Raw genomic sequence first — 11,069 nt, 5'->3', positions numbered from 1 at the left:
TTACAGTACAAAAGTGGAGCCTAAATTCTGTTCAAAGTGCATTACAGCTTTAACATTAAATAAAGCACACACATTACTTTATATTATCATTGCCACACTTTGTGTTGTTGTTCCAGCGCAAAGTCACAGAAAAATAGAAACCGTTTCTAAAATAGAATCGTCGCGTGTCAAAACAAAAACTCTGATAACACGGAAAAGAACATTTCGTGGCGTTGCGGCAGCGAGTGTAGTTAGGACACGGTCTAACTGTAAATTATATTACTAGTATTCCGAGTATTGTTGTTGCGTGTTGTTACATATAATTAAATACCCACTATCATATGTCACTTATCACACTCACTATAGCCAAGTGGAGTCTGTGCTGAAGCACTGAAGCCTTATCCATCCATTTAGCTCAGCCGCGCTTTATGTTTGAAGCATTGTCCGAAGTGATGCAGATTAGCTTTTCTTCGTTTAAACCCATGCAGCCAAAGTTCCTCAGTCCATTGGTGATGTTTTGGCCGTTATCTTCGGGAATAAATGCCGTTTGGAGGCATTTGGTATCAAACGGAAATCGGCATCAATATAGTGGATTGTGAGGTATGTATGGCCCATGGTTGGCTAGACCATATATCCATTGTGATTGCAAAGTATTCTGCTTTGGTCACCTCGTTAGCCACTTCTGCACGGCATTTGTTGAAAAATCTGGCAGAGCAACTCTCGAGAAATGGTGTCGAGATGGCAAAGCATAACGTTTATCCAAGTATTGACCATTTTCTTGAACCCAGAGTTGTCAACGTGCTAGTGGGGCGCATGTCTTAGCTAAATAATAGGCAACAGACTTGTTATTTTTTGTGCCTTTCCGAATTCAACGGACAGGAGTTGCGCTGTACGTGTGTTTGTTATGGATGTCTGGGTTACGGAGGATGTTGAGGGAGTGGATTGCCGTTTCTGTTCTTTATTAAATTGTCATAGGTCACTCGTGTTTAATTATCAAGTGGTTAAACAAATTGTGGGTGTTCTTTACTTGCAGCCCCTACCATGTAGCAAATCTGCACGTAGCATGTTTCTGCTCGGTCGGATTCCTCGAAGCCAAACTGTTCCCAGACAAAGGAGTTGGTTTTGCCTTTTTTGCTTACCAAACGCGGCTGTGGTGCCTCTTCTGCCATCTTTACTCTCGCTAAGTTTTTAAATCCAGCGGGTAACATGCACGCGACCTGCCTCCCTGAGTGTAGGCTGAAAGCGTTTGGCTTCGGGAGGGGCGGATGTGCGCTGACGTGTGTGCGCGCGCATTCAGAAACACACGAGGAAATTACAAAACAGAACATGGCAAATAATCGTTTTTACTCGATTGTACTATTTTGGTAACGTTGGGAGCCGAAATTGATTTTATTACTTAAAAATAAGGTAAAAAGTGGCGTTAGCTATATCTATTGTCGATCACGGGTCATCAATAGATTCATCCGCAGGTGCACGTCTGACGATTTTGAATGTCAAAATACATGACTGACAAACTGTGAACGATACTGTTGAGAGGTATACACTGTAGCTGCGTTAGCTAACAGACTCCAGAGAGGAAACATGAGTGCTCCATAGCTCGAGTCCTGGAGGCGTTGATTCACAGCAAAAGTTGACAGGACTAAAATATGAATGGGATACCTTTAAAAAGTTCAGCAAGGAGACAGAACAGAAGCACAGATCATATCCACCAGCTGCCTGTCATTTCCTGTCAACTAGTACATCTTGCTAGCGCCGTCTGAAGACGACGCTACTGATCAGCTAGCTAGGTCTGCTTAGAAACATTACCACCACACAGACAACACAAAAAACAGCATCATGTGTTCATTCTGTCCTCTGGCAACTTATTGAATTAAAAATAACTAGCTACAGCTGAAAAAGGTCGATTTAGGTTTTAAAAAAAATCAAATAGGGGCCAACCAAATATGACAAAACTGTATCGCTTAATTTCTTTCTATTTCAAGGAACCACGGTAGCCCAAGGGAGCAGAGTGGGTTTTATCTCCTGCTTTAAATGTCGCGAGCTAAGCTAAAACTCCATCGGAGCCGTTATCCTCCTGTGGTTCCCCACTCTGTCTTCCCCCTCTCTCTGAGCGGGCTCTTTCGAGTAGACATCAAATGCTATCTCCTAGTGTGTCTGAGGAAGATTGAAAGGTCTTTGTAGGTCATTCTATGAGGCTAAGTAAACCTGAAACATAAACGTGACATTTTGTAAATCAACCATGTTGTCATTTGTCACTCCGCATCCAAAATAGCAAGCATGTTTAGCCAAACATTGTAATGATGCATGCGACTGGTTTATCTAGGACATTACTATCATGTCAACTTTTATCTGCTACACTGAAGGTCACACACACACACTCACACTCCAAATTTGGATTTGCCTTGTTAGTTTTACAACTTGGAGGACCACTGCTGGTTTTTTAATGTGTGAAGTTAGAAAGTGTATGAGAAGGGATTCTAAATGTATTTATTTAAGGGATGTTACTAAGCAGGCTTTTAAAAAAATAAAAAGGCCTTCAAATTACACACATTCAATGCAGCTGCCAAGTACAACACCCAGGGTCTACGGTTGGCAGCTGGCAGCCAGTGGAGCAGTAGGAGTTCAAAAGCCTGCTGAGTAGAAAGCTCTGAGTGAGGAACATAATACATGTACTTTAACATCGCTGATTTCCCCAGATGAATCGGAGGTATAAAGCCAAAAAAACTCCTGGTTTGAAACATCCACTCTACCTCAGGCAAATTAGTCATACGCCACTTTGGGGCGTATTAGGACTAGTTCTCTGCTACAAACTGAATTTCAACAGTAGTTTGGAGACCTTGTGGTCTAGTGCTGTCAATAAAAGTCAGTGTCCAAGATTGCGAAGGTGGACAGTTGAGGACACGCTTGGAATGGATTGACTTGCGCAATGCATATTTAAAATACATTAGACATTAGGTCAGGGTCAGGTGTGTCCAATGTGATCTTTTGAGTTGAGTACACAGGCGCAAAGAGCCACAGAGTCATTACCATAGAGCCAATCTATGGCACCCTACTGTTAACTGCTGGTGTTGTACACACAGAACACAGGTCTTGCGCCCTAAGAACACGGATGCATAATGCCACTAAAATGGCTATATGGCCATAAGCTATTCTCCTTACACACGCCAGGGAACTATTCAATTTTTTTTGGGGGATTTTTTATTTCAGTAAGTTTATAATATAATGTAATTGCTTGTTAAATTTCATTAATTAATTTGTCCAGCCAACTTGCTGGTTTAAATCAGCACCAATCAATTGTTGTACGGGTCGGATTCCATCCTTTTCCCGTGCATCTGAAACAGAAACACACACAATCCCTGCAGTAACCAAACCTGCAAACAGAAGTTGGAAAGTCGGAGTTGGAGGAAAATGTGTTTTCTCAAGCTGGGCTGTGTATTGTCGTATTCTCTGGTCTTGGACAACTGTTCGGAGCATATTACAGCTGAAAGACGCCGCTTTCTTTGTTTTCAAACAACTTTCCTGAAGGGCAAGAGACCTGAATCTTTAAATCCTACATAGCCAGGTGGTACAGATCTGACAGGGATGCAAATTGTAGCAAACAACGGCTCCATGGGGCATTTAGCCTTTTTAGAACACCGCAGCTCCACGCGGAGGTTGAAGCCTCTGTTTCAGGGCTTATCCTCAGATTAGTGCCTGGAAAGTTCATTCTGCCTGGGAGACCCAGGGTGCACTGAGCCCTCCTAACAGGAATTGTGTAACTGCTGGGAACTTTGATTTTTGTTTGTTCATAGAAGCAGGAGGATACATCCTCAGAGACCACCTGACCGCCCCTTACTTGGCTGTCCCTGTTAAACCCATACAGCGGATTGCACTCCAGCCAGATGGGATAAACAGAAGTGCAGGGATTTTCGTTTACTACAAGGGGTTGTTTACTGCACAGAGACAATCATAGACAATGAGAGAGTGGACATGATTCTTGCATTTCACTCATACTATAAGCTAAAGCAGATGTGGCTCCTTATGGGTTAACTTGAAGGGCTTGCATGCTCCTAATTCCATGTCTATTATGGACTGGACATCTGGGCATTCTGAGTGCTGTGTAGTACTATCAGCAGCCAATAGCGTATGTGTGTTGCTGTCAGCAAAAACACAACGCAAATGTATGTCTCAGGCCAATTCTAATCATACGTTTGCTTTTGCTATAAAACCCACGCACATGTGGTGTGTTAAAGCTTTAAGACAACCCACTTTACTGAAATGCCTGCTGAAAGTCAGCCAGAGAAAAAGGAAAAAGGTAAGCAACCGGTCCATATTTCCAATATGTAAGAATTGAATGTCATTTGCCTAATTAGCCACCAACAACCATGAAATCATTAATAATGAATAGTAAAAGAAGAAAAAGAAGACTTTGGATCTTTGTTCGTTGAAAGAACAGGCACCGCAGTTTGAGCACAAAACCACCATTTAATTCTGAGCTTCTCTTCCGGCAGAAGTAAAGCTTTGAATGCTTAATAAATCTTCTGAAGGCTAAATTGCACACTTGTTTCATCTGGCAATGAGATTACTGAATGGAATATTCTGGAAAATTGCGGAGAGAAAGACAATAATGAGGCAGTAATTATTTCTCCACAGCAGCCCCATTGTTCCCTTAAAAGGCTTCTGTTTAGTGCTTCAACTTTCATTCCCATCCGTCTTTCCATTGAGGAAAGCTTTTGCAGAGCCAAGGATAAATGAGAACAATAACATTTCTGAGCACTCAAATGCATCAAACGCGACAAGGAGGGAGCGCTATTGTGTCCCTCGGGCTCTTTGGACTATCGTAGATAGCAGCGGTGACTCGGAGCACGGCTGCAAGAATTCACAAGTGAACCGCATCACTCTTCACAAAAACGTCTTAAATAACCTGGAATAAGCTAATTAACTTGCCTCTGGCTTTGGTTGCTTCAGTGATCTTAAATGTTTTTACTGAAACATATCAATTAACACCCAAGCCTTTTCCCTGTGACGATGGCCCCTGTAAATGAGGAATCACCAGCGTGGGCCAGCAGGGGTTAAGCTCCCTTTTTGAAGATTATGCTTCACTTTCCAGAGGCCTGGCCCAGACACTAGCCACTCTTAATCACCACTGCAGGCGTTTGATAGCTCCCAGCGCGTCCATATTACAGTTACTGATAAAACTAAGAGACAGAGAGAGAAATAAAGACAGATAGGAAATGAGAGTGACAGAAGAGAAGGAAGGGCAAGTAAGAGAATTAAAAAACGCTCCCATTTCAGAGGGACTAACTATGCTGCAGCTGACTTTGATACCTCTAAATCTAATGGTTTAGCTTGAAGTGGTTGCTAATACAACTTTTACTCTACTGAGGTTGGGTCTAACTAATATGCTTAAAGTAAAGTAAAATGCTGACCAAAGACACAAGAGGAAAACTATATTGACAGGAAACAGTGTCACCAAAAAAAGTGAATGCTAACATCCTCAAAGCATACAATAGCCGATGCTAGAGCAAGACACGGCTGTAAAACTGATTGGGAAAAACAAAACAGTGACTGTCACAGCTGTTAAAAGAAGGAACTTAAATCATATTAATGATGTCGCAGCACTCATTGATCACAATGGAGGGAAAAAAATAGCAACAGTCTTTTCTGGCATTGGCTGTTTACACTCCAACCTCAAGCACTGACTGCTGTCAGCTTCCTAATCATCCTTCCATCTCTCTTTGATACTCGCTGGGATAATCTCTGGGAAAAAAAAATCAAAGCATGGCTGTGCTTGTCCAAAAAAAAAAAAAACTTGTGAAGAGGTGCGATTCTTGCGTTTATATTAAAAACCAACTCCTCATAGCCAGCGGCCCCCCACCTGTACCTCAGCACTGCACTGCAGCAGCAACTGACAGCAAGACAACTGCTTTCCTACTCCCCACATACCAACCTGCTAATCTAAAAACCTGCAAGTTAAGGTAGTGTGTTTCTTTCGCCCCCACACCCTTACTGGGCTCTGCTCTTTTCGTTTGTTGCATACATGATGGTGAAGGGTGTGAATTAATCTGAGGATGGAGAGACGGATGAAAAAACACACATGCACGTAAACTAAATGTATTACAAGATGGAACGGTAATGGCAGAATTATCCAGGGACATTCTGTTATCTATGACTAAATCCACTGGGGGCGAGAGTAGATGGTATTTTAGGTCTCACTGTGCAAACACACACAAGCAGGCAAAAAATTAAAAATAAAAGGCAGATTCTCTGCAAAACTGATAGCTAAAGCACATATCCAGCCCTCTATATCGTCATGAATAAGACAGGATGAAGAGGTTGGGATCACTCCGAGAATTGTAAACAATACTAACACTACTAAACCCAGCATGAGCTTCACTTTGGTCAGACTGTGCAGGCCTCAGAAGGGTTACAAGCTATACAAGGCCTCCAGCAGCAGGCGGCCTCTCTCTGTTTGCGTTCCAGGCAGGGGTGTCGCTATGCATGGCGATTTATTGACGCAAGATCCCACCGCAGGACCTGCCACCGATTACTGCTGCCGGAGGCGGAGGGGAGGGTCTTGTTGGGATGAGAGAGTTTGTTGTGTGTGTGTTCTAGTTTTGGCTCCAAGGCCATAAACCCGGTTCCAAAATGCCAAGTAGCATGTCAATATGCCAGACTTTGCCACCCAGTTTAAGTAGACAAGGCCCTTCAGTGCTCTAAAATGGTGGTTTTGAGAATGGGAAATGATGATCTGTCATATGGAAAGGGCTTAGCAATACTGTACAGACAGGAGGGTGACTAGGGAAAAATGAACGGCAACAGGAGCGAATTAAGTTAAAGTCCTCAAGGTGGAGAGAAGTCAGAATGCTATGGTTTAGTACAAAACTATCAGACAGAACATCCCTCACCTATTTTTAGGTTACAGTCATGTATGGAAAATCTGGCTTCATTATGACTCATCAGAAATCTGTTTTCCAAAAGTGGGATTATGTTTCCTTAATATATTGTGAATTAGTTTAATAAAAACTAAATGAAAAAATTAAAAGGCTCCAATCCTTATGAAACAGTCCAAATGAGATGAAAAACATCATGATTACATTAGTCTCGTATTACCAGACCATCCTAACAGTGCTGCGGAGGAGGGCAGGCTAGTCCACAACAACATTCTGGGAGGGAGAAAAACGTGTTTCTTGTTATTGGCATTTCTTAAAGCATCACAATATCTTGGGCAGCAGACAGAGCAACGGCGCCTCGCAAAATGGCCTCAGAAAAGAACTTGTTTAGGTGGAACATCTGTACGTTCAAAAGTTGAGATAACTCCGATTGGAGATAGTCTAGCTAGCTGTTGGATTTACCCGCAGGATCTGAGGACCAGGTAACCCTAGTCCTCAGAAATCCACCGGAGTTTAGAACACCAACACAAAGAAAGAGGAAGGTGAGGACATCCAGCAAAATGAGGGACATCCGGTGGAAAATTCGTGGCACCTGAACAATCCCTGAAAGTAAATGTCATCGATAAAGACTAGGTTAAATAAACACTGTGGATTCAGATTGGGCCAAATTTTAGACTGTTCCAAAAGTGGCTGTCTGCCAGAAGCACAAGCAAGTCAGATGATGTCTATGAAATAGGAACATTTTTCAAGCATATCTTATAAATGTAAAAAAGTAAAATGTTTATTTTGAAAATTTCTAAAGACTTGAAGTAAAAAAACTTGAGAATTGACAGAGCCTAGGAAAGATCGGAGGAGGAGAAAATAAAATGGTATGTAAATTATGTCCTACTCCAAGGTTCAGCTTACATAACACAATGTCTTTAAGAAAGAAGAAGAAAATGCCAGATATCTGTGGCCTGTGCCAGAGTTCCCAGCTATCTGGATAGCCTGAAACCAGAAGAATTCATTCTGACGCAAACCATTTGGCTGGGACAAACACCATGTCTCTACTCGCAGCTCAAGCAAAAATAGGTGATGGCAGAAACCTACACCGTGCCACACAGGACCAGTAGCACCGCAACAATTAATAAGGCTATGACATCATGTGATTGACTACGACAGAGAGCCAAAGCATGATGGGTAAGGGAGGACACAAATGGCCCTTTCTGCATTTGAGAAGGAGAAAGAACAAGATGTGCACCACGGTTGTGTTTTAATGAAAAGGGAGTTTTAGACAGCCACATGGGTCAAGGTCTAGCACACCCAGGGAAGCCATTTTAAGCCCACAAAGAGAAAACTGGTGAAATTATTAGACCAGAAACAGACCGTAGGCATGTGACCGTTGCTCAATAGACATTACACGTTGGGGGAAATTTCTAAAAACTAATAAGTCGTGTAAAACCATGAATACAATTAAGTATTTATATTAAACTTGAATTGTGGACCACTGCCTTTGTATAAATCCATCAACACTGACAGATCAAAACAGCTTACTCCCACATGACCAGGAGATGCAGGAAAAAAATCTTTATCTGAAAGAATCACAAAGATAAAGACATACGTCACCAATAGCCTCTTGTTAAACTGGTAACTACATCATTACTTGTAAGAATCATACTATGTGTAACCATGGCCCGAAGGTAAAAAAAAAGACTTGGCAACTTTCTCCTTAAGCCAATAACATTGCAGGGGTAAAGAGTGTACTTATTGGTCTACTGTGCTTTCATTAAAGTGGTAAGACTAAACCTAATCTAGATGGTTCTATGGGGAATACTATAGAAAAAAAAAAAGAAGAAAAAAAGACTTTGCTTGATACAACCTGACAAAAATATGATTTAGCAACGTCTTCAATTAAAACTGACATTTAGCTGAAGGTAACAGCTTTACTCCCATTTATTCTTGCATCCATTTGTTCTTGGGGGAGCATTGTGCAAATCAATTAGACTACAAAATGTTATCCTTGGACTCACTGTGTAATTGCTGTTTAAACAGTGAACATGCTGGAGTTAGTCGCTGCCAACTTTCAACACAACCATTTACAATTACCTAGAAAAAATGAGGAGCACTTGAAGAAAATGCTAAATCAAAACAGGGGGTTGGTCTGTTCGCCAAGGTGCATCAAATTATTAACAACTTAATCAAAATAGAGCACGGCTACAAATCTACGTACATTTTCACATACTGTGCTGTGTAAATAAAAACATGTCTCAGCTTTGCCTAATGGTGAAATGGAAATGGCTACAACACAAGTCAATTAGCTCAACTTGTGCCTTTGGACACAACACTAAACATTGCCGTGTTCCAAGCTCTTTCAAGTCTATTCAAGAAATACTAAACAAAACCTCAATTAGCCTTTAATAACTTGGCTCAGAAATCAACAAAGAGAATTTTGTTAAAAGCAACGTTTCAGTTTCCATTCTTTACAAAGAAATGGAACAAGTCTCCTGGTTGTCAACAGAGGAAACCATTTATCAGAATGAAACTACATTAGGCCTATACACATGAATGCCTAAAAACACTGCATGCATAAATAGCCTAAAGTGCCGTTGTTAGTCAGTCAGTGCTTTTTTAAGCATTTTCATTATTAACACAGCACAAATGCAAAAAAAATGAATACCGAAGACACATAGACACTATAAATACACTACATCACATCATAGACACTACAAACCACAATAGACAGAACACAGGGTAATCTTAAACAAGTCTTCATCACAAGGAACACCATAAAAAATTTAGTGGACATCAATATACTCATGACTCCCATTGCCAAACATTATTTTTGACGTCCAATAGCAGAAGAATTTTCCATGTCAAAGCAACTATAAGTGCACAGAAAAGCACAAGAGCTCCTCTTGTGAAATTCTACATTTTTACATCTTACCTGATCGACTGTGAGAGCATGTTGTGGTTGTTGTTGCCAGGCAGACGTGGTGGCTGCAGGACCACCATGTGTTCCCAGGCAAGCTGGTGCTGCCAGGTGAGCGCCAGGCCAAGGAGGGACAGAGAGCAGTTGTTTTCAAGGCTTCATCCCGCGAGCCACAGGTGGAGACCTCAGTGGTGTGTGTGGCAGGATCTCAGTCAGGCTGGGAGGTGGATGCAAAAAAATTAAAAGTAAAATAAAATTCAATCCAAAACAAACATGCAGGACAATTCTAAATCAGGGCTGGTGTCCTGTAGACTTGTATTCCTCCCCGCAGTTACTGAGCCAAAGCTTCTGTGTTACCTGAGGTCATGTGTGGTACTTTAAAAAGGCCAGAGGGGAACAAAGACATCGGGTCACCATCCTTCAAAGAAACTGATGACGCCCCTGTGTTTTGTAATGAAGTTTGTCTCTAGACCCTATATGTACATGCATAAATCCTGCCGCCACAAGAGAGAAGTCACAGCAACATTTGTGAAAATCACAAATTAAATTGCAGTGAAAATTTTTCTAGTTGTATGAGTACTGGAAATATGTTGAACTCATTACAAATACTACCTCTGTTTTTATTAAAACTATCTGGTTTATTGTGGGCAAGAGAAAAAGAAGTGATGATAAGAGCCATTGTTTTCTCCAAGTAACACCAGTGGGCCTATGGCTCTTATTCTCTTCCATATCTTTTTTATAACCTATGGCTTTGCTATGACCTACATCTGCGCGTGTCTATCTGTATATTTCATCACACGTCACACTGTTCCGCACCCTGTTAATATTACTTGATATTATCATTGCCACACTTTGTGTTTGTTGTTCCAGCGCAAAGTCACAGAAAAATAGAAACCGTTTCTAAAATAGAATCGTCGCGTGTCAAAAACAAAAACTCTGATTAACACGGAAAAGATACATTTCGTGCGCGTTGCGGCAGCGAGTGTAGTTAGGACACGGTCTAACTGTCAAATTATTATTTACTAGTATTCCGAGTATTGTTGTTGCTGTTGTTTTACATATAATTAAATCACCACATATCATATGTCACTTATCACACTCACCTATAGCCAAGTGGAGTCTGTGCTGAAGCACTGAAGCCTTATCCATCCATTTAGCTCAGCCGCCAGCTTTATGTTTGAAGCATTGTCCGAAGTGATGCAGATTAGCTTTTCTTCGTTTAAACCCCATGCAGCCAAAGCTTCCCTCAGTCCATTGGTGATGTTTTGGCCCGTTATCTTCGGGAATAAATGCCGTTTGGAGGCATTTGG

The 11,069-nt window shown here is 41.5% G+C and overlaps 1 protein-coding gene across 3 annotated transcripts in view; it reads right to left on the bottom strand.

Annotated features, from left to right (window-relative positions):
• hdac4 (histone deacetylase 4) overlaps positions 1-11,069 on the bottom strand; it is a gene marked incomplete in the record, with an annotated part of 176,687 nt that overhangs the window by 143,212 nt on the left and 22,406 nt on the right.

Source organism: Etheostoma spectabile, chromosome 4 (assembly GCF_008692095.1).
Source record: "Etheostoma spectabile isolate EspeVRDwgs_2016 chromosome 4, UIUC_Espe_1.0, whole genome shotgun sequence".
In the NCBI taxonomy this organism is placed as follows: Eukaryota; Metazoa; Chordata; class Actinopteri; order Perciformes; family Percidae; genus Etheostoma; species Etheostoma spectabile.
Note: the sequence above shows the minus strand (reverse complement) of the source record. Positions and strands in the feature narration are given on the sequence as shown.